The sequence below is a fragment of the Mustela nigripes genome, chromosome 2 (assembly GCF_022355385.1).
Source record: "Mustela nigripes isolate SB6536 chromosome 2, MUSNIG.SB6536, whole genome shotgun sequence".
NCBI lineage: Eukaryota > Metazoa > Chordata > Mammalia > Carnivora > Mustelidae > Mustela > Mustela nigripes.
Genome location: NC_081558.1, coordinates 50,539,189 through 50,559,355, shown reverse-complemented (window position 1 = coordinate 50,559,355; position 20,167 = coordinate 50,539,189).

Genomic DNA, 20,167 nt, shown 5'->3' with positions numbered 1-20,167 from the left:
CATTAAAAAATAAGTAATTATGATAGGGTGTGGCAAGTGTTACAGCTCAGAGATATTTTACAAAGACCTTGCCTTAAGACGTCCACAGGAAGAAATAGCTTCCTCGGAGGCCATCAGGGAGGACTTCCTAGGGGAGGTGTCTTTAGAGTTAGGTGTTGAAGGGCAAGCAGGAGGTCACTACCTAGAACATTTCAGGTGTAAAGACCATAGGTGTCAGAGGACTGGTGTGAACTAGGATGCTGAGAAGTGTGCAGTGTCCAGGGCATGGTTGTCTGATGTGAGTGAGGCAGGACATAAGGCTCAGCTTGGGCCTGGGTGGGAAGGATCCCAAATATCATATTAAAGAGTACGGGTTGTTTTTTTTTTTAAGATTTTATTTATTCAAGAGAGCATGAGCTGTGGTCGGTGGAGGAGGTACACAGGGAGAGAGGGAGAAGGGGCACAGGGAGGAGAAGCACAGCAAGAGTGGCGGTAGAGGGGCACAGGGAAAGGGGCTTGATCCCAGGACCCTGAGACCATGACCTGAGCCGAAGGCAGATGCTTAACCATCTGCTTAACTGACTGAGCCCCCCAGGCACCCCCTAAAGAGTATGGATTTTACAGAGGTATTAGGAAGGCACTGGAGACTTCAGCACTGCAGAGGATCTATCGGGAAGATCACTGGTGGTTAGCGCTTGAGTGAATTTGAGGCAGGAAGACAGTCAAAAAGCTCAAGGCAAAAAGCTGGGCTCTGGAGTAATTTTGCTTGGCTACTATCTAATAAATGCAAAATACTTGTGGCTTGTACAAGGTAGGGGCTTTCCCCCTTGTCTCACATAATACAAATAGACAGTTCAGAACTACTGTGGGAGCTCCATTATGCCATCAGTCTCCCAGACCGCCATCTTTCTGTTCTGCTATTATAGCCACCCCCTAGGCACAAGGGGGCTGCCGCTCTTCCAGTGATCAGATGAAAGAGGGAAAGGGGGCAAGGGTGCACCAGGAAAAGGTATCTGCCAGCTTAGTCAGCTCCATCAGAGAGCTTTCCCCCCGAGTCCCTTTTGACAACTTTTTTTTTTGTCATTGGCTATCCCTCTTGGCCAATGAGGCTAGGAAATGCAGATTTGTCGCAGAGCACATTGGTAGCCCCACAGTGTCACTAGGGATAAATGGTAGGCAACTAGCAAACTCCATTCCTAACCCTCTTAGGACTTACCCCATGATTTTTTCCTTCACCCCCTGCCTGGGTACCCAGGTCTTGGGACTCTCGACCTTCTCCTATGAAGAGTCGAGATGAAGAAAGCGTTTTTGTCTGTGTTCACGTGGGATATAGCAGGGGTCTGAGTCTGAGCTTCAGTCTTGTCCACCATGGGACCAGCTGTGTCTGGTAAAGAGCCGGGGAAGTTGGGGTGGTAGTAATTCACAAAGGACGGAGGAGGAGCTGCCTGGAAGAAGCTCATGGTAAAGGAGAAGTCATGGTAACAGATAGTGATGACTATGGGCGATTGTGTTTTTTTAAAGATGGCCACATCTATGCTCTTATAGGAGGACTGACTCTCTTCCACTCAGTGGGGTCTGTGCTCTTCCCTTTTCATCTGGGTGGGGGCTTAGACTATTCTGATCTAGAGAACACAGCAGAACTGATGTTCTGGGACTTTTGGGCCAGGCCATAGGAAGGATACCGCTTGCCAGCTCTCCACCTTCGGGACTCCTGCTCTGGGAAATCAGCTGGGGGCTGAGAAAGCCCATAGGAGTCCATGTGGAGAACCATGTGCGAAGGGTCTAAGGCCCCCAGCTAGCAGTGGACACTAGTTATCTGATGGCAGTGGACGAGGCCAATCCCTGGGCTTCAAGTCACCCCTAAACCTCCACAGCTTCCCCCAGATGTCGTGGGGCAGACATGCTGCTCTGCGTCCTATCTCAATATTGAAACCACAGAGACCTCAAACATACTTTTTTGATGGCCCTGGACCTGAGGGTAGCTAGCTTACAGTCCCAGTGAGTGCGAGCAGCAGGAACAGCTGGTTTTGTTTGTCGAGGTTCCCTATACACTGGTGCTTTGCGAAGGGACCCTCGGTGTCCCTGAGCTGTCCCACTGGTCCTGTGAAAGGGTGACCGCCTTGAGATGGTGGTCGATGCTGAGGAGGCTGTAGGGCAGCTAATACACATTTTGGGTGTTGGAGGAAGGAGATGCTGTGGTCCGAGGTGATGAGGGAATAATTTCTGAAGGTGGTGTTGCAGCGGGACCAGAAGGATGAGTGGAATTAGGCAGAGTGGGAAGAGCCACGTGCCAATGGTGGAGAAAGAGCGGTCTCTTATTTCATTCTGACGATCCTGTTTCCAAAGGTGATGTAGTGGGAAGAGCCTTTAACTCAGGAACTGTTAGGAACTTGGGCCTGAGGTTTTCCCCTGGCCCCATCACTAGCCAGTATCGTGACTTCGAGTCAGCGATTGACCTTCCCACCTGTCCGCTGTAGGTGGCCATCCTCACCTGGACTCCACGCCTCACACACAGGAACAGCCCTAACAGGGTACCTTCGGGCCCATGAACCCATGGAGGAGACATTACGAAGAACATGCTGGAAGATGAAGCTTTCGAGGCAGCCCTGGGGCAGAGCTCCTGACATGGAAGCACAGTAAAGGAGGCAGAGTGGCTTTCCGAAGCCCATCTTGTGCCTGGGGGTTTGTGGAGGACTCTGCGTTCTTATTTTAAAGGCATTTTGTTGTTGCTATTGGGCTTGTTCAGGGAGAGAGGGAAAAATCTTTGAAAATGGGATGTGCAGGAAGACATAAATCTGTGGAGTGAGAAAAGGGGAAGTAATAGGAAAGATGATAGAGACCGACTCACTGGGAGAGTCATAGCACTACAGTCTGAAGACTCAATTAACTGTCAGACTGAAGGCTGCGTTAACCAGCAGGATTTATCGCTTATGCAGAAGTCTCCAAGAGAGGTAAGGCGAGGGTGCATAGAGAAAGAAACCTTTCTGCTTTTTGTCAGAGTTTTAGATCTAGGCAGAGGGCCTTTATTTTTTGTTTCCTACTTGGCTTTTGGAGCCTGCATGTAGAAGACACATAATAGCATTCCAGAGCTGGAAGAGACCCAGTTTCTGCATTTTAGAGATGAAGAGTGTTGGTTCCTGGAGGGGAGAACTAAGGATTTGGAGAGAGAAGAAGAAACTCCTCTATATAACGAAGATAAGGACACCATCCCCTCTTACCAAATTTTGGTACCTGATTCCTACCAGAGATTTTGGAGATTTTTAGAATGTTTTCCAAAAAAGGTGATGTGGTCTCAGGATATATTAATAAAGTTATACCATCCAGAACGATGGAGGTGACTTACCTACTCAGCTCTGTGCTGGTCAGACTACAGTGGGAACCTGGTACACCAGGGGTCCAGGCTCCAAGAGAGGTTTTGGGAAACTAGATCCTGTCTAAATAGGATAAAAGATGGTACAAGAGCTGGAAGTATGTCTCATGAAAATAAAATAATGTCAAGTTGAAGGAGAGAAGACTGAAGGGGAAGAACAGAAGAATCTTACGCAAATTCATGAAAGCTTAAGGGATGAGATTTATTCTGAGTGGTCCCGAGGACCTGTGAGTAAGCAGCAGACTTCATTCAACCCAGTGCCCGGCTCACGGTAGGCCTGTTGATGATGGTCACTGATGGGATTCCTGTCAAGAGTACGGGAAAGAATGGACTCTCATTTGTCCACAAGTCTTCTAGGCTGCTTCAGAAAGGAGTGAACTTCCCAAGGCTGGAATTGTTCAGACAGAGGGTGAAAGGGAGTCCAGGGTTGGAAAAGTAGGCAGACTTTGGGGCCAGATAATAAATGTTCTGGGCAGGACCAACTACATAATTTCCAGGAGCCAGTGAAAAACAAAAATGCGGGACCCGTTGCTGAAAATAATGACGAATTCCAAGATGGTGGCGGCAGAGAATTAAACTAAGCTTGTGGCGTCTTCTAAGACCGGGCCTCATGGTTTGCATGCCCATGAAATTGCCCCTGGTTTGGGGCCCGGCGGGCCATATCGTCTCTGTCACAGTGATTCAGGTCTATGTTTGTAGCACAAAAGCAGTCACAGACCATATGCAAATCAAGGGGCATGGCTGTGTGTTGGTAAGGCTTTATTTATAAAAACAAGTGGCGACCAGATTTGGGTCCATGGGCTGTAGTTTACTAACTGTGCCATAGGCCGCTGAGAGGCTTGCAAGAGCCACAGAAGGAAGGTGCCACGCCCGAGCCTCTGGCCACCTCTGACCCCCCACAGAGTTGCTCTCCTGCCTTCTTCTTCCACCCCAGGAAGACTGTACCTCTGCCTCGAGTCCTACACTTCACTGGGATTCCTTGAGGCCTGATCTCCCTTTCTGTCAGGGAATGAGAATAAGGAAATGGGCCCAAGTCTCCATAGTCCCTACTAGGCTCATTGCCCAAACTGGGGAGACTGGCCCCTGGCGAGCGTTGCTCAGGCCGTGTCTGCTTTGCCTCCCAGGAGAAAGAAAAGGATTGGAATGTTCGCCAGCTTCAAGGACCCACAGCAACACTGTTCAGAAACCACACTGGAGCAGGCTCTGGCGCAGGGGCTGTGTGTGTGCCTGTGGATGAGACTAGTGTTTGCTGGTTTTTTTCCAGACCAAGAGGAGGCCTTGCTATCCAAGAACAGCATGAGCTCTGTGTTCGGCACGACTTTGTTAATGCAGAGACCTGATGCCTGGAAGGGGTTCTGCAGGCAGCAGGCTGGCATCTTGGCCTCTCTTTAAGCTGACCTGGCAGGCACCCCGTCGATATTCTTGAGATCAGGCGCCCTGCAGGTGATGTTTTTGTCTGAAGCCCTCTGCTGCGCTCATGGGGTGGGGAGTGGGGGGGTACCGTGCGTGCAGGCTCCGTTCCTCCCTGTGTGTCTCCTTAATCTCCCAGAGGTTCTCGGTCTGGTCTCTGCTTCAAAAAGGATGGGCTCCAATTTACTTCTGCCTGAGCTGCAGAGGTGAACTGCTCGCAGTGTCCTGGTGACTCAGAGAAGGTCCCCATGGCACCAGCAGTGCCTTGTTTGAAAACAGGTGTCTACGGAAGGTTTTCCGGGGCCACGCTTTCATTTCACACACACCGACTCAGTGCTGGTGTTGTTTCTGGGTTCAGCGAATGGGAAGCAGTGATGAGCAGTGCACTCTTCTAACCCACACTTAACTGGCGTGTGGCACGCTGCGGGTGCTGGAGCTGGGAGGCCAGGGTGGCCAAGGAGGAACCGAGGAGGCTCCCCGGGGGGTGGATGTCCCCGTCCTGTCTGGACAGAGGCACTCCAGCTCCAGCAGGTCCAGCACGGTGTGGTGAATTACAGGGGGGCGGGGGGGTGGGTCCTGGCCGTGGGTGTTGGGCATCGCTTCTGGCTTCGCAGGACAACTGCAGGGAGCTAGGGCAGGGCAGCTGGAGCACATTCAGATGACTTGTTTTTGCAGGGAAGGAATGCTTTCTTTCCTCCCCGGGCTTCATAAAGGAAGGCCACATTTAGGAATAACATTGTGTACAGGTTGAACTGTGTCCCCCTAAAAGATCAGATGAGGTACTAACCCCTAGCCTTATTTAGAAAGAGGGTCTTTGTGGGCGATCCAATAAAGATGAGCTTATTAGGCTAGGCACTCATTCCGTATGACTGTGTCTTCATCAAAGGGGAGAATTTGGACCCAGACACAGACGCACACACAGGGAGAACGTGATGTGAGGGCTGTAGGCAGACTGCCGCCAGCCAAGCCAACCCCAGCAGCTACGAGAACGACCTGGATCATCGCTCCCTCCCTACAGCCTTGGGAGGGAGTGTGGCTCTCCACACAGCTTGAGCTCAGACTTGTAGCCTCCAGGATGGGGAGGTGATAAATGTCTGTTCTGTAAGCCACTCGGTGTGTGGTACGTCCATACAGAAGCCTAGCAAACTGACCCATGTGGGAAGGACCTCGACTTCTAACCACAGTCCTTTCCTTGTGCCTCTGTAACAAAGAACCACAGCCTATTGTAGAATCTGGCAAAAATTTCCCTTTTATGGTTCTGGAGTTCAGAGGTCCTAAAATCAGGGGTCAGCAGGCCAGCATTTTTTTTTTTTTTTTTTTTTTTCAAAAGGAGGCTCTAGGCCAGAATTTACTTCCTTCCTTTTCCTAGCTCCTGAAGGTCACACATATTCTTTGGTTTGTGGCCCCTGTCTCCATCTTCAAAGTGCATTCCTTCAACCTCTGTTCCAAACCAGGGGCTGTGTTCCAGCTCTAGCCTTCCCCCTGCCCTCCCTGGCCACCCCCAGTCCCACACTTCTGATCTCCAGGGATCTTTTCCTTCTCTCCTGCCGGCATGTGAGCTCCCAGATTCCTTTCGAGCCCACAGCATTGGGCTCTGTGGGAATTCTGCCAGGGCAGTCTTTCCAGACAGCAGATGCTCATTGAGCAGAACCCTCTGGTCAACCCAACCCCCTTTAGCCCTCAGACGCTCCTTCTTTTCTTCTCTTTTTATATGCCTGTTATGCTTGCTGATGAAGAGCAGTTTGGGACTCCACAGAAGGCACGACTTTCCAACAGCCAGAATGTTCTGGCAATTGAGTAGGGTAGGCTACTGAGTTGGCTCACCCGCAGAAAGCAGAATCCTGTAGATCTTAAAATCACAAGCTTGGGTTTGTGAGTCTAGATGACCCAAGAAGATCTATCAGCTACAAGTTGCATGACCCCGAGCCTTAATTTTCTCCCATGGGAGTTAGGAATGATGATAATCATACTCTGGAATGAGGACAAGGCCAGGGTCACAAACTGACATGTCCTCCAGGTGAGCCGACAGAGCAGGCCCGCTGAAAGAAGCACAGGGCCTGGGTGGTTGTCTGTCTTTTGACAAGAAACATACCACTTTCCTTTTCGCTGTAGGACCCCAGCAGGGCAAACACAAACCATGACACAAGGGGTGATTGGCCTCAGTGGGGAGACAGCGCAGAGTGTTAGGGACCTTGGGAGCTGGGATGGTGCTCCCTGCTGGGGGCGCCAGCAGGACTGGTGTCCGGGACCAGTGAGGACTGGAGAGGACTGGTGCGTGCAAGCTTGGGGATGGTGCCCAGTGGCCCAGCCTGCGTGTGGAGGGACCAAGCGGGCCTAATCTGGGGTCCAGTCCTCATGGGCTCTGAAAAACCCCAATGCCCAGGCGGTACCCCAGACTCATCATGGCAGTACCTCTGGGTTCAAACCTGTTGTTGATCATTTTAAAACCCCTCCTCTCCTCTCAGTGAAAGGAGAGGCAGTGGGGAGGAGGTGAGGGCCAGGGAGTCCCCTGGAGATTGGGGCCTGGGAGAGAGACTGAGGAAGAGAAGGTATAGGTGCTGGGGCCTGGGGGGTGAGTGCCATCTGCTGGGGCAGTGTGACCCTTCCCCTTCATGATGCTTCTCATGCCCCAATGTGCCTGTTGTCAGGGGCTTTGGAGGAAGGGGCTGAGTTCAGGAGCAGCTTGACATGGCCTAAAATGACTGCTGTGGCTAAGAAGCGCAGCTAATGTAATGAGGACCAGAGGCCAATATTCTTGAGCCGTTACTTAGTTGTGGTCAGTCTTTTATGGGAAACAGCACAACCTCCTTTTTCAGAACTCAGGCAAAAAGAATTACAGAAGGTCCACTTACAAAGAGTAAGGAGCTTTTCAGACTGGGGATTGGGAAGACAGCCTTTGGGGGTCATGGGTTAAGTGACTGGTGTCAGGTTAGAGGTGCGGGTTAGCTGCTGAGGATCCAAAATGGAACACGAAGTCCCAACCACTGCCAGTTTGGTAAACTCTAGCTTACAATTCAACTCCAACTTAATGGAGACAAAGATACTGGAATGTGTAGGAAATGATTATCAGGAGTTAAGTGGTGTTAAAAGAAAGAAAGAAAGAAAGAAAGAAAGAAAGAAAGAAAGAAAGAAAGAAAAAAGTCCTCCATCATCCCAGGAAAACCGTTGTGGGAGCTTCACTGAGATCACCAAGCCGGAGCAAGAGCCAGGATTCTGTGGTTGCCTTTATCTGCTGGGCAGGAGCCACAGCCAGGTGAATAAAAGCCATTCTTATTGAAATAGAACTTTTGTGGTCTGTGATTGGTCTTTATTTTGCTCAGATACACGAGGTCTTTGTTTTGCTCAGCTATGTGAGGATATCAGTGTACTACTTCATTCTTATATGCTGGAGAGCTGGCGAGGAGTTGTAGAGAGAAGTTTCCATTGTAGCTGACATGCATATTCCTGTCCACGGTTTCTTTGTGGGCCTTCCTGTAGGAGGAATTAATCTCATGGGGGAGGGGGGAATAGGATGCCCTTTTGGCAGACCTTTATCTTATCCCCATTTAGTGAACCGGGCAAAGAGTGGTCTGGTGGGTTGGTTTGCTGGAAGCAAGGAAATTGCGGAAGAAGGAAGTGGCTGGAATGCAGGAAAGGGGCAGTGGGGTGTGATTTATAATAATCAATAAATATTTGGTCTTTTTTTCTTGTGTCTGGTACAGAGCTCCTAAATCCCTTGGCATTTCCTAAGTGATATCCTTGGTTGTGTCAATGAAGTGACTTTTGGAAAGCCCCTAGGTAAACCAAGGATGAGGACTGCTTGCAAGGGGCACAGCCATGCCATTAGAGGGCTGAAATTTTCAGTACTGTGTCCCAACACAGGATTCAGTCACCAACGGCCAATGATTTAATCATGCACGCCTATGTAATGAAGCCTCCATAAAACCCCCAAAGGCTGGGATTTGGAGAGCTTCTGGGCTGGTGAACACGCAGACGTGCTAGAAGGGGGCTTGGAAGTTCTACATCCTTTCCCCACTCCCATGCACCATGCATCTCTTCTATCTGGCTGATCCTGAGTTATATCCTTTGATAAAAAACTGGTGTTCTAGTCATGTTCCTCTGAGTTCTGTGAACTGTTCTAGCAAATTAATGCAACCCAAGAAGGGGATCCTGGGGACCTCTGATCTATCGCTGGTTGGTGACAGCCTGGGTGTGTGATTGGCCTCTGAAGTGTGTGTATGCGGGGGATGGGGGGTGGGGGGGTGGAAGCGGTTTCACGGGACCGCAGGTAGAGAGTGTCAGAAGTGGGCTGAACTGAATGACACCAGTGGGTGTTGGAGAATTGCTTGGTCTGGGGAAAATGCACACCCTGGAGGCAGGTATGGGGCATCTTGCCCTGGAGAGGTGCTGAGGAGAAAGTGGCTTTGGAGTAGGGGCAAGGGGACCAAAGGATGGGAGGGAGAAAGCTTTCAAAGTGAGAGAGGAGGATGGAACCAGAAAAGGCGAGAATGCAGAGGGAAAAGCAGGAGCCTCCCAGGCTGCCCCACGGCCGGTGTGGTGGAGTGGGGTGGGCTTATCTAAAGGGGTTGGAAGAGGATAATCTTTTCCTTTAATAAAATCAGGTACCTGAGGAGTTATTGAGCCTACAAGACCAAGGTTTCTGAGCATATGTTCTGAAAAATTAACTGTAACAGCTCCTCCAGAGACCGAAAGGGAGTTTTAGAAGAAACTGATTCATGAGAAATGAATAAGAACTGGGAATAAGTTGTTCCATGAATTAAACTTTTTGGATAAGAGTGCGTGGCCCCCAGTAGGGGCTCTATAGGTATTTGTAGAGTGAATAAATGGAGGTAATTCCACACTGATTCATGTCTGGAAAGAACATAAGAGCAGAGATGCTAAGCCAGTAAATTCTATGAATGGAGGATGATGGAAAGAGTTTGTGCTTTGTTACATATGTTCATGTGAACTCTACAGGCTTAGGATCGGGCGTCTGTGGGCTTGCTTCACGATTGTGAGAGTGGGTCCAATTCCAATCAGGTTGAATGGCTGCTCTAGCAGGAGGGAAGTGGCTGACAGATAATCAAGGCTTTGCTTGCCTTGAGCTGTCTGGAAGCTCTCAGGGGTGGCTATTGTTATGCACATATCCTGAGTCAAGTCAAAGCCAAGTCAAGAAATACACATGGCTTTCAGCTGGATTCTGAGGGCGGAGGTCCCCCTTTATCCACAGGTCTGCCTTCTGTAGTTTTGGCTACTGGCAGTCAGCCAGGGTGGGACACAGAGGGTCCTCCTTTTGAGGCATGGTCAGAACAGTGGTACCTACACCTACATCACCCATCTCACTGAGCCTTATCATGTCAGTATCTTACCTCCCATCACCACCAGAAGGGTGAATATAGTGTAATAAGATGTTCTGAGAGACCACAATCATACAACCTTTATTACAGCATATTGTTAAAATTGCTCTATTTTATTACTATTTTTAATCCCTTACAGTGCCTAACTTATAAATTAAACTCTCTCATATCTATGTATCTCTATCTATCTCTATCTGGCATACTACTATCTGAGGTCACAGGCATCCCCTGGGGGTCTTGGAATGTATCCACCTGGGATAAGGGGTGACTACTGTACTTTTGAATTGACATTCAAGGCCATTATACTTCTATTTAACACAGAAAATCTTGAGATGCATGTTTTTGAGAAGACGAGATGTAAATTGGGCTGTATAAATTCAGATTCATCTGCTGTATACCCAGTGTGACCTTGAGCAAATGAATTAATCTCACCATGTCTCAGTTTCCTCCTCTGGAAAATGGGGTAATTATGTTTCCTTACTTCTGAGATTAAGTGAGTAAACACAGGAATTAATGCAAGGGAAGTACAACAGCCCTCGGCCCGTGGTGAAGGCTTGGTATTTGAGTTGTTGTTGGTAATCAGTGGTGGTAATGTTTATTCAAATGGAGGGAGGGATAACATGTGTTAGTTTCTTGGGTTGAACCTGTGGATTCTGAGGATTATACACCAGGCACTGTGCTAGGCACATCAGATCCATTCTCATTGGATCTCCCGCATAGCTCTCAGAAAATGGTGGGAGATGCTGAGGTTCAGAGAGGTGCAACACCACGCCCAGGGTCACGTAGTTGCTAAGCAGTGGTGTTGAGATTGGATCTCAGAGATGCCAAAGATTTCCCTTGGGCCACAGGATGGTTCTGAAAGAGAAAGAGAAGACCTGTGGTTTGCAACCAAAATGGTCTCTTGTTGGGGTGCCTGGGTGGCTCAGTCGGTTAAGTATCCGGCTCTTGATTTCAGCTTGGGTCATGATCTTGGGGTTGTGAGATCAAGCCCCGCATTGATATTCTCTCTCCTCCCTCTCCCTCTGCTCCACCCCCATCCCCTCTCTCTCTCAAATAAAGAAACAAAACCTATAAAAAAAGGAAAGATGATCTTTTGGTGAGAGAGTGGGGACCAGACTTTGCAGAAAGGTTGCATATGATCTGGCTGCTGCTTTTGCAAGGGGGCTAGAGAATCCTTTTGGAGTGAGATCAGAGATCCTGGGTCTTCTTGTGTGAGCACTCTCTGGACTTTCACCTGGGAGTCAGTCCCTCCTGGAGCTGCAGCTGGGAGGAGAGGTGCCAGGGTGAGGTCCTCCTGGATGCAGCTGAAGCCCACGTGGTCAGCAGCACAGAGGCAGGAAGCTGTGTCGGAGAGGCGAGAGCGGCGCACATGGCTTGTGCGAGCCTGAGGCCAGGGAGGGCCCACGGGCAAAGTAGCAGCAGGGGCCAGTAGGCGTCCAGAACTTTAAACAACCATAACAACAATCAGATCCTGTGGAGCCCATATGTTGGTTGATGGCAACGTTTTTTTGGACACAGGTGAGATTTCCTCTGGGGGGTGCCGGAAATGTGGGGGATGGAAGGGGGCAGTGCTGGCATCTGTAAGCCCACGCAGTATCAGGGGAACTCGGAAGATATTATTGTCTTCTTTCCCAGATTAGGAAATTAAGGCTCTGAGAAAGTGACCTGCCCAAGGTCAACCTGGTAGAAAGTGGAAAAGCCCGCTTTATTTAAATCCAGCCCACAGTTCTCTTTCCCTCTCCAGCTGACAGTAAGTCCATTCGGCAGGTCTGTGAACTCAGAGGGAAGTATGGATCCATGCAGGGCAGGGGCGAGCGCCGAGGCAGGGTCACAGTCTGGGGCGTGGGGATCAGGTGCATTGCTTCTTCAGGAAGTGGGGGTGGGGCTTCGGCAGTGGCCTGGAAGCTGAGACTCAGCCCTCCGGGCTGGGCATCTTCCACTCTTCCTCCTGGAGTGCGGGGAGTGGAATGAACATCCGGCCAGAAAGTCAGTATTGCTACAGTTCACAAACCTTGTTTCTGATGATGGCAGTCAGTCACCCTGGGCACAATTCTTTGGCAGGACAGAGTTCCGTCCCCCAGGAAGAACCGTCCTTAGCAGGTGCAGCCCTGGAGACCCACCCCAAGCACACAGGAAGACCACTGGGAGCAAGGACCTGTTCCTTGTTGAGAACGTGGCGGCACCTTCAAGGTGTTAATGAATTAGCCTGAAGGAACCTCAGAGAAGCAGCGTCAGTACCAGCCGAGTCTTGGGAGCCTCACTGCGCAGGTGAGAATGGCAAACTGGAGAAATGACGTGTTATGGAAAGGAAACAGTGTGTTCTTGTCTGGAATGGTAAAAGCAAGTAGCTGCAGTGGTAAAACCCCCACCAGCCCAAGACTCTCCCAGTCCAGGAGTCCACCATTTGCGTTTCTATGAATCTGGAGTCCAGGGATCCTGAAGGTCAATCCGGACACCAAACCAGGTGTGCAGGGATGGGGCAGAGCTAGAGAGGATGGGAGAGCGCCTGCAGGGGGCTGGTTTCTGCAAGAGCTGGATGAGCAGGGGGCCTTCTGGGGTTGCTTTGTTTTCTCTCCCATCGCTACCTTCAGAAGGCTTGGCTGGGCACCCCGCCTCTCTTGTTGACATCCGGGGCAGAGACTCCTGCTTCAGGTTCTCTTAGGGGAATTTGCCTACTGGGGTGCTGGGGAGAAGACGCATAGGTGAGTGGTGGGTCCTTAGGTGTGTCCCCGTGTAGACATTCCTCACGCAGAATGTATGTGACACCAGTGCTTCTCGAACTTCTGTGGGCATGAACCTCAGCAGACGTCAGCTCTTGTTAACATGCGGACTCTGCAGGTCTGGGGTGGGAGATGAGACTATTTCTGACAGGCTTCCAGGTGAAGCCGTGTCCTATCTGGGGACCCCACTGTGGGCAGCAACATGTCATGCTTCAATTAAAAAAACAAAAACTAAAAGAAAGTCCAGTATAAATGCCATTTTAATTTTATTTCTAATGCGAAGCTTGTCTCCTCTGCTCCGTCGAGGTTGGCCCTGGCTGGGAACCAGAGTGGGGAAGGGGATGTGGTCTGGCTTTTCAGTGCACTGCTCCCCTTTCACCCCACCACCAGCTCCCCGGAAGTGAGGACGGGCTGTTGGGGCAAAGCTCCAAAGGCCTTTGTACAAAGCTAGTGCTGTCTGTAGCTGACCCCTCTGGGCGGACAGAGGGCAGACACAGCTGCCCATTCTCTCTCTGGAGAATGCTTTGAAGGGGCCTCTGCTCTTGCCTCCCCAGCTCTCCCCTCTGCCTGATCTTGGGTCCTGCTCCTGGCACACACCCCCGGGGCTCTCCAGCATGCAGTCCTCCAGAGTTTCCTTGGTGCCGGGGATTGTGCAGTCATCCCAAGTGAGCGTCTTACTGTTGGCGGCCGTAACAAAACTCCAAATACTGAGTAGCTTCAACAGCAGACATTTATCTTTCACAGTCTTGGAGGCTGGAAGTCCAAGATCAAGGTGCAGGTGGATATGGTGTCAGGTGAGGGCTGCCTTCCTGGCTTGCGGATAGAAGCCTTCGTGCCGTGTCCTCACGAGGCAGAGAGTGAGCTGCCTGGAGTCATGCCTTATGACTTCATTTAACCTTTACTACTTCCTTGGCCCACATTATCACACACAGGGGTGAGGGCTTCGGCATCTGAATGGGGGGCTGGGTAGGAGCAAGTCTGTCCAAAGCCCTGGGCCTACCCTCCATGCACTTTGACTCTGCATGCACTTCTCACTCTGCTACTCCAGGTTGCTCCTGGGAGCTGCCCACCATAGGCTTCTGGGGGGGGGGGGGGCTAACACGAGGCCTTTGTTTGCATACCCCTCCAATTCTTGGGACCTCCTGGGCATCTTGTCTGTTGCTCCTAGGAACTCCATGAATGCTTATGGTGGCATTTGAGATTCTGCAGCTCAGCAGAGATCCAGCCAAGTTGGGGATGCCTATGTCTTCATCCTGTAAGCCTTCCTCATTCCACCGAAAATGCTCTCCTGGACTTCCCCACACTTGGATTGAGAGGCCCAGGAAGAACTCCATATTTCCTTATCCATGGGGAAATGCCTTGGTACAGGCTACTGCAGCAAATTCCCTCCTAAAAATTTCACCCTTCCCTTAGAGAAGTAGTGGTGGGTGATAAGTTTGAAAAATATATTATTGGTATACCTTTTAATAAATAAGCCCTTGTACAGTACCTGGTAAAGCAGAAGTTTTTCTAGGAATTTGACTCATAGTACCGTACTGAATTCTTATAAGAATCCTGACAGATAGAAATGATTATTAGCCTTATTTTACAGATGAGGTGATCAAGGCACAGAGAAGTTAGTTAACCTGTTGAAAGTCACAGATCATATATGGCAGAGCTAGGAGCTGAATCCCATCAGTAGGCTCAGAGCCAGAGTCTCTGTAACCACTACTCCTCCTGCCTCCCAGTGGCTAAGAAGGAGGTGTCCACATCTCTCTCACAAGTGAGGAAATGAGGCTCAAGAGAAGAAATGACTTCACTGAGTTCTCACAGCCCAGATTCTACCTCGAGGTTCATGATTCCCAAGTCTGGTGCTCTTCCGGTGGGGAGATCGCTTGTGTCCTTCTTCTGCCACTTGAGATGTCAGAAACTTCCAAGCTCAGCAAGACAGAACAGAATTAACCACTCTCAAGATGACTGCAAACGTGCTGTCCTTGACAATGGAGGCTTCCGGGATGTCTTGGGTGGGCTTCTCAAAGAACCAACCTCAATTCCCCACTGCTCTGTTGGGGCCTGGTACACAGACAGCCAGGAAGGGCTTTGTCCCACATGTACTTCTCCAGGGCTTTTGTCAGGGTGTGTGTTTTTAGAAGCCTGGAGCTCCCAGGCCACCTTAGTCGCCATCTTTCCTGTGCCCCTTGCTACCTGCCCCCCCAACCCTACATCCTGAGACACACACGCCCCCATCCTTAGGCTTGACACTTGTTCCGAGGACTCGAGCTTCCGAGAGTCTCAGAGCCACAAACACCTGTGGGCCATGCTGTCCTCTCTGACAGCTGCCCCATTCATAGCAACTGCACCAGCCTGCTAACAACTCAAATTAAAGCTTCAGTCCAGCTGGTGGTTAATTCAGCTCTGTTGACCATTTTAAACGACAATGAGACAGGCTGGTTGATAAAACCCACTGAAGCATTAGCCTGAGGCTGCTAAAGGTTTTATGTCTTTGACACCTGCTAGATGCTCTGTAAATATTTGTTGAGCTAAGGGGCGAATCAGCTATCCAAGGACAGAGTAACAGAGGATTCCAGAAGATGCTAAAGCCTCCCTCAAGGAACTAACTTCCGGCACTGGATCCCAGGCTTCATGCTGGCCACTGGGGCTCAGGGTGTGGGCCCAGACACCTCACCCACCCCAGGGGGCACTGCAGCCACTGTGTGAGATCATTTTATTCAGATTGTATTCATAAATGTGTGACAAGAATCTGCCAGTGCACGACAGAGCCACAAAAGGCTGCCCTCATCATCAGCTCGTCCAATTTATGTCAGACGGCTCTGCCCATGGGAGCTTTGTGACATATCCTCCGCCCCCCCCCCCCCCCCGTACCACAGCCTTGGCCGTCCAGAGCTCTCCCGGTGAACTTCCAGGTGGCCGGTGTCCAGAGCACCAGCTTGTCCGTCTGGCTCTTGTTGGCTACATGTCCCGCCCCTGCTCCCTCATGACACTCAATCACTCGCCCCCTCAGTGTCCACACCCTCCAAGCCCTAACACTGCTCACTCATGATTCTAATGACTACAATCAAGTTGTTGGTGCAGTTGCAAGAAAGGCTACTTCTCGAAGCCCACGCCTTCCTCCCATCTGTTCCATTCTTTGCTCATTTCACTTTCCTTCGGGGAGCAAAAGGAAGCATTTGCTTCCTGGTTTTTACACAGACTCTTTCTCCTGTTCTGCCCTGAGCACATCTTTAAGATGCAGCAATTACCAAGATTTCCAGACTAGTGGTTCCTAAGGTGTGGTCCAGAGACTGGCCTCACCTGGAGGACTTGTGTCCCCCCCTACTTGCTCCCCTGCAAGGTCTTGGGCCCCACCCAGACCCCTTCCCAGCAAACTCTGGGGTGGGGCTCAGCAATCCATGTTTTAATGCCCCAGCCCCGTTCTGATGCATGCTCAAGTTTGGGAACCTCTAGTCAAGAAAACCAGTGTTCTTTCCCTTAGGAGGGGATTTCGTCTCTCTGTTATGAAGCTTTCAAGGGGGAGCTGGGCTTTTGAGGAGGCAGCTTGGCTTCTGCCTGTAACCTCCCAGTCTAGTCAACAGAACATGGGCTCTAGAGTCATCAGGCTGGGTTCTGCCACCTGCCATTTACAGGCTGTGCAACTCTGGGGAGGATGGTTCACCTCTCTGAGCTTCAGTTTCTTCCTTAAATGATATTCCCTGTTCTATCTCCTCCCAGGGTTTTTGGGAATCTCAGAGGAGATCTAAAACTCAGACATCCTTTATCTACTGTAAACCCTGGGGGAGTGTAGGGTTATCTCATGATTTTCAGGTTTCCTCCCTGGTGGGGGCACCAGTGGCCTCTCTTCTTCCCTCAGCCCCAAATCTCGGTGTGTTGAAAGCTCGGGTCTCCTATTGGCCAGAATGGTATGGGGAGAGGGATGCAGGATCTATTGGGAAACTGGGTTTGAAGACAGAAGCACATGGGGAGTAAGAAGTGCTGGCCAGCCAGTACCCTGTATATTTGACTTCCGATAAGGCATTTTCTGCTCTTATCTCTGGCTCCTTAGGCAGCAACCCACCCCCACTCACACCTTCCTAGAACCCCAAGCTGCTGGGAGAAGAAGAGGGATGCACGAATCTTTCCGTGTATGATCTGATACCCCTCAGTTTTACAAAGTGGGAGGGAGGAAGAGGAAGAGAGAGAGAGGGAGGGAGGGAGAGGGAATGAGAGCACGGCCCCAAGTCCTTACATGGGAAGCTGAGGCTGAAAATCACCCATTCCCCACTCTTCTACTTTTCATCATTCTGCATTGTTTTTTATTCTTGCCCTGCAAATAGAAATTTCCTACAATTGTAACTCTATACATTTTTCTTTTTGCACTAGATGTATTAAAAACATTTCTAAGTTCTTACATAATCCTCATCATTGTCATCTCAGATGGCTCCCAAATACTCCATTAGCTGGATGTATTATAATTTGTTGGACCAATTCCATACTGTGGACATTTGGATTGTTTTTAAAACTGTTTTTTTTTTTTGTGGTGCACCATTAAATTATGCTGTGGTGCCACCTGTGGACATTGGGCTTCTGGATTCTTTTAGAAGCATTTCTATGGAGTGTGATCATTGGGTCATAGACCATCATTAATTTCATGGCTCAAGAAACATTTCCAAATTGCTTCCCCAAATACTCTGCCACTAGCAGTATTTGAATGTACTAGTTTTCCTACAACCTTGCTATCATTGAGCATCATTATTATTTATTATTTGTGCTAATGGAATAGGTATAGTGTGGCACATCACGGTGTCTGCTTACATTTCTTTGGTAATTGGTGATACCAAACTTTTTTTTTTTAATGCTATTTTATTATTTCTGTTCTCTCCTGGAGAATTTTGCTCCTTATGCCTTTTCCATATTCATCTTCACATGTTAATGATTTGTAGCAGCTCTTTACGTAGATATGAACTCTCAGATATGTTTGTTTGTTTGTTGGTGGTTAATCTCTTTTCCCCAGCTCAACCGGTAATCATATAACTCTAGCACCTCTAACTTACAGTGCTTGATAAATTCAGAATATTGCCAGAGGCTGAGTCCTTGGAATACTGCAAGTTTAATTTGCAATAAAATGAATTGGCTTAAGGTTCCATCTGCGGTCTAGGCAGGAGTGGATTTCTGAGTGTCTAATGTCTGTAGTCTGGTGCCAAGTGCTCGGTTTGGCATTCTCCCTCTCTTACCCCACTTACCCCCTTTCCTGTCAGTTCTTTAGCTCTAACTCTTTAGCTGAAGGGGAACCCAACTAGGCATCCCTCAAGTGGACACTCAGCTTTGTTGTGGCCAAAAGTCATTGCAAAAGAAATGACCTTGGGGATCTGATTCCCTTTGCAACCTACTGGGACATTCTCACCATTCCCCAAGGTGTTCCTCCCAGGTTCCCTGGGCTCCAGGTAAGGCTGCCTCTGCCTATTCAGTTGTCAGTTTGGCCAAGGAGCCTATTGAGTCAGGCAAACAACAACCCATAGTGGGTAGCTTTCACAGTAATCACTCTCTGACTTGTGCCTCTTGTCAGCTTGTTGATTTCCTCTTCTTCTAGTGAGTGGTCACCTGGGCACCTCTTTCCTTCTTTGAGGTTCTGCTGGAGTAGAAGTAGCACTGGACTTTGAGTCCATAGTCTGGCTATGAGACCTATCTGTCCCTATTAGCAGTGTAACTTGAGAAGGTCACTGAAGACTTCCTTAGCATCTCATCTCAAGCGTTTGGATAATAACCAAGTCATCAAATGTTCAGGCTGAAGGATTTTGTGTGCATTATTTCACTGAAGTCACAAAACAACCCTGTGAAGTTGGTTTTATTCATTACCCATTTTTAAGTGGAGGTGACTCAGTTTCAGGGAGATGAAGAAAAGCAATCTGAACAGAGGTGTTTGTACAAACTGGCTGAACATTGGCTCCAACGTACATTGCACGTGATTACTTTTTACACCAACATTCCCAGAGCAATTCATAGAGTGTAACCATCCTAATCATTAATTATGGGCAATTTGATAACCACCACATCTTTAATTTGCATGTTAGTCGAGGACTTTATCAGAAGCAAGGGGACATCATGGGCTCACATGCTGGGAAGGGATACAGGGTAGCTTGTAGGAACCAGGGCCTCAGGGACCAGTGCGGGGTTTAGATATCACAAGGATATCTATCTCTCTGTCTCACTCCTATCTCTCTCAGGTCTCTGCCTATTTTCCCACTGCTCCCTATTTTCCCACTGCTAATAGGCTTTCTCCATGGAACAGGAAAGATGGCTGCTGGGCCTTAGTTTCAAGTTCATCTGGCACCAACAGCCCAGAGGCAGGGCTCCTTCTGTCCTGGCTCCAAATTGGGAAACCCCGGGAGAGGGCCTGATGGGTGCTTATTCCTTGCCATGAGGTCGGGTGTGGGGTGGGACTCCATAACTCCCTCAGGAGGGGTAAAGGATGAAGAACACTCACTGGGGAGATAAGCAATCAATACACACTCAATCCAGCCCCTTGTGCCTGTGTCCTGTCCTCTTGAAGTGCAAACGGTGGATTCTCCGAAGACTTGCAGAATGAGGCTTACTTCTGAGAAGTAGTTTTTACCCTTTTGAATCAGAATCATATCTTTATCTCAGTGGAATGAAAAATAGTGTTGAGTTTTGCGTTCTTATTAAACTCATTTTGGCTCATCCCTGGCAGCAGTGGAGTTCACGTGTCACAGTTCTATGTAATGCTTCGTAGCACTTGCAGAAACTGATAGATCATGGGAAAGAATCATGGCCTTCCAGTATTACAGGATCCCGGTGCTCCAGAATTTTGGAGTTCTGTAGCTAAGAGAAAGCACAAGAGTTCACTTAGCCTAGTTCCCTGCCTTCAGGCAGATCTCCTTTCTCCCCGAAATCCATCGGGACTGGAATCTTTCTGGCCTTTTTTAGAGAACGTGTTGGGCATTTCTTACTCTTTTTGGACACTCGGAATCCGAAGATCCTGTATTTTGGAGCATCATGCCCTCCCTACTTCATGGGCCAGAGTCACCTTCCCCCTCAGTGGGTGATATACATTGTCCTGGTTTGCCTGGGACCGAAGGAGTCTCAGAACGTGATACCTGCAGTTTAAAACCTGGAACTGTCCCCTGCAAATCAAGGATGAGTCAGTCACCCTGTCCTAAAAATGTCAGCTACTCCTTTCCCAGCTGCCCTTGCAGCTAAGCGGTGGGCCTGCAACCTGGAATCAGCCAATCAGCTGCAGCCATGTCTTTGATTTGGAGGCTGGTGATTGGAGGAGTGGGGTGGGTGGGGGCAGCCGCAGCCACACCCAGTTTCCACGGGCAGTGATTCTTCCTGATAACATCCCGCATCCCTGTGTTGGG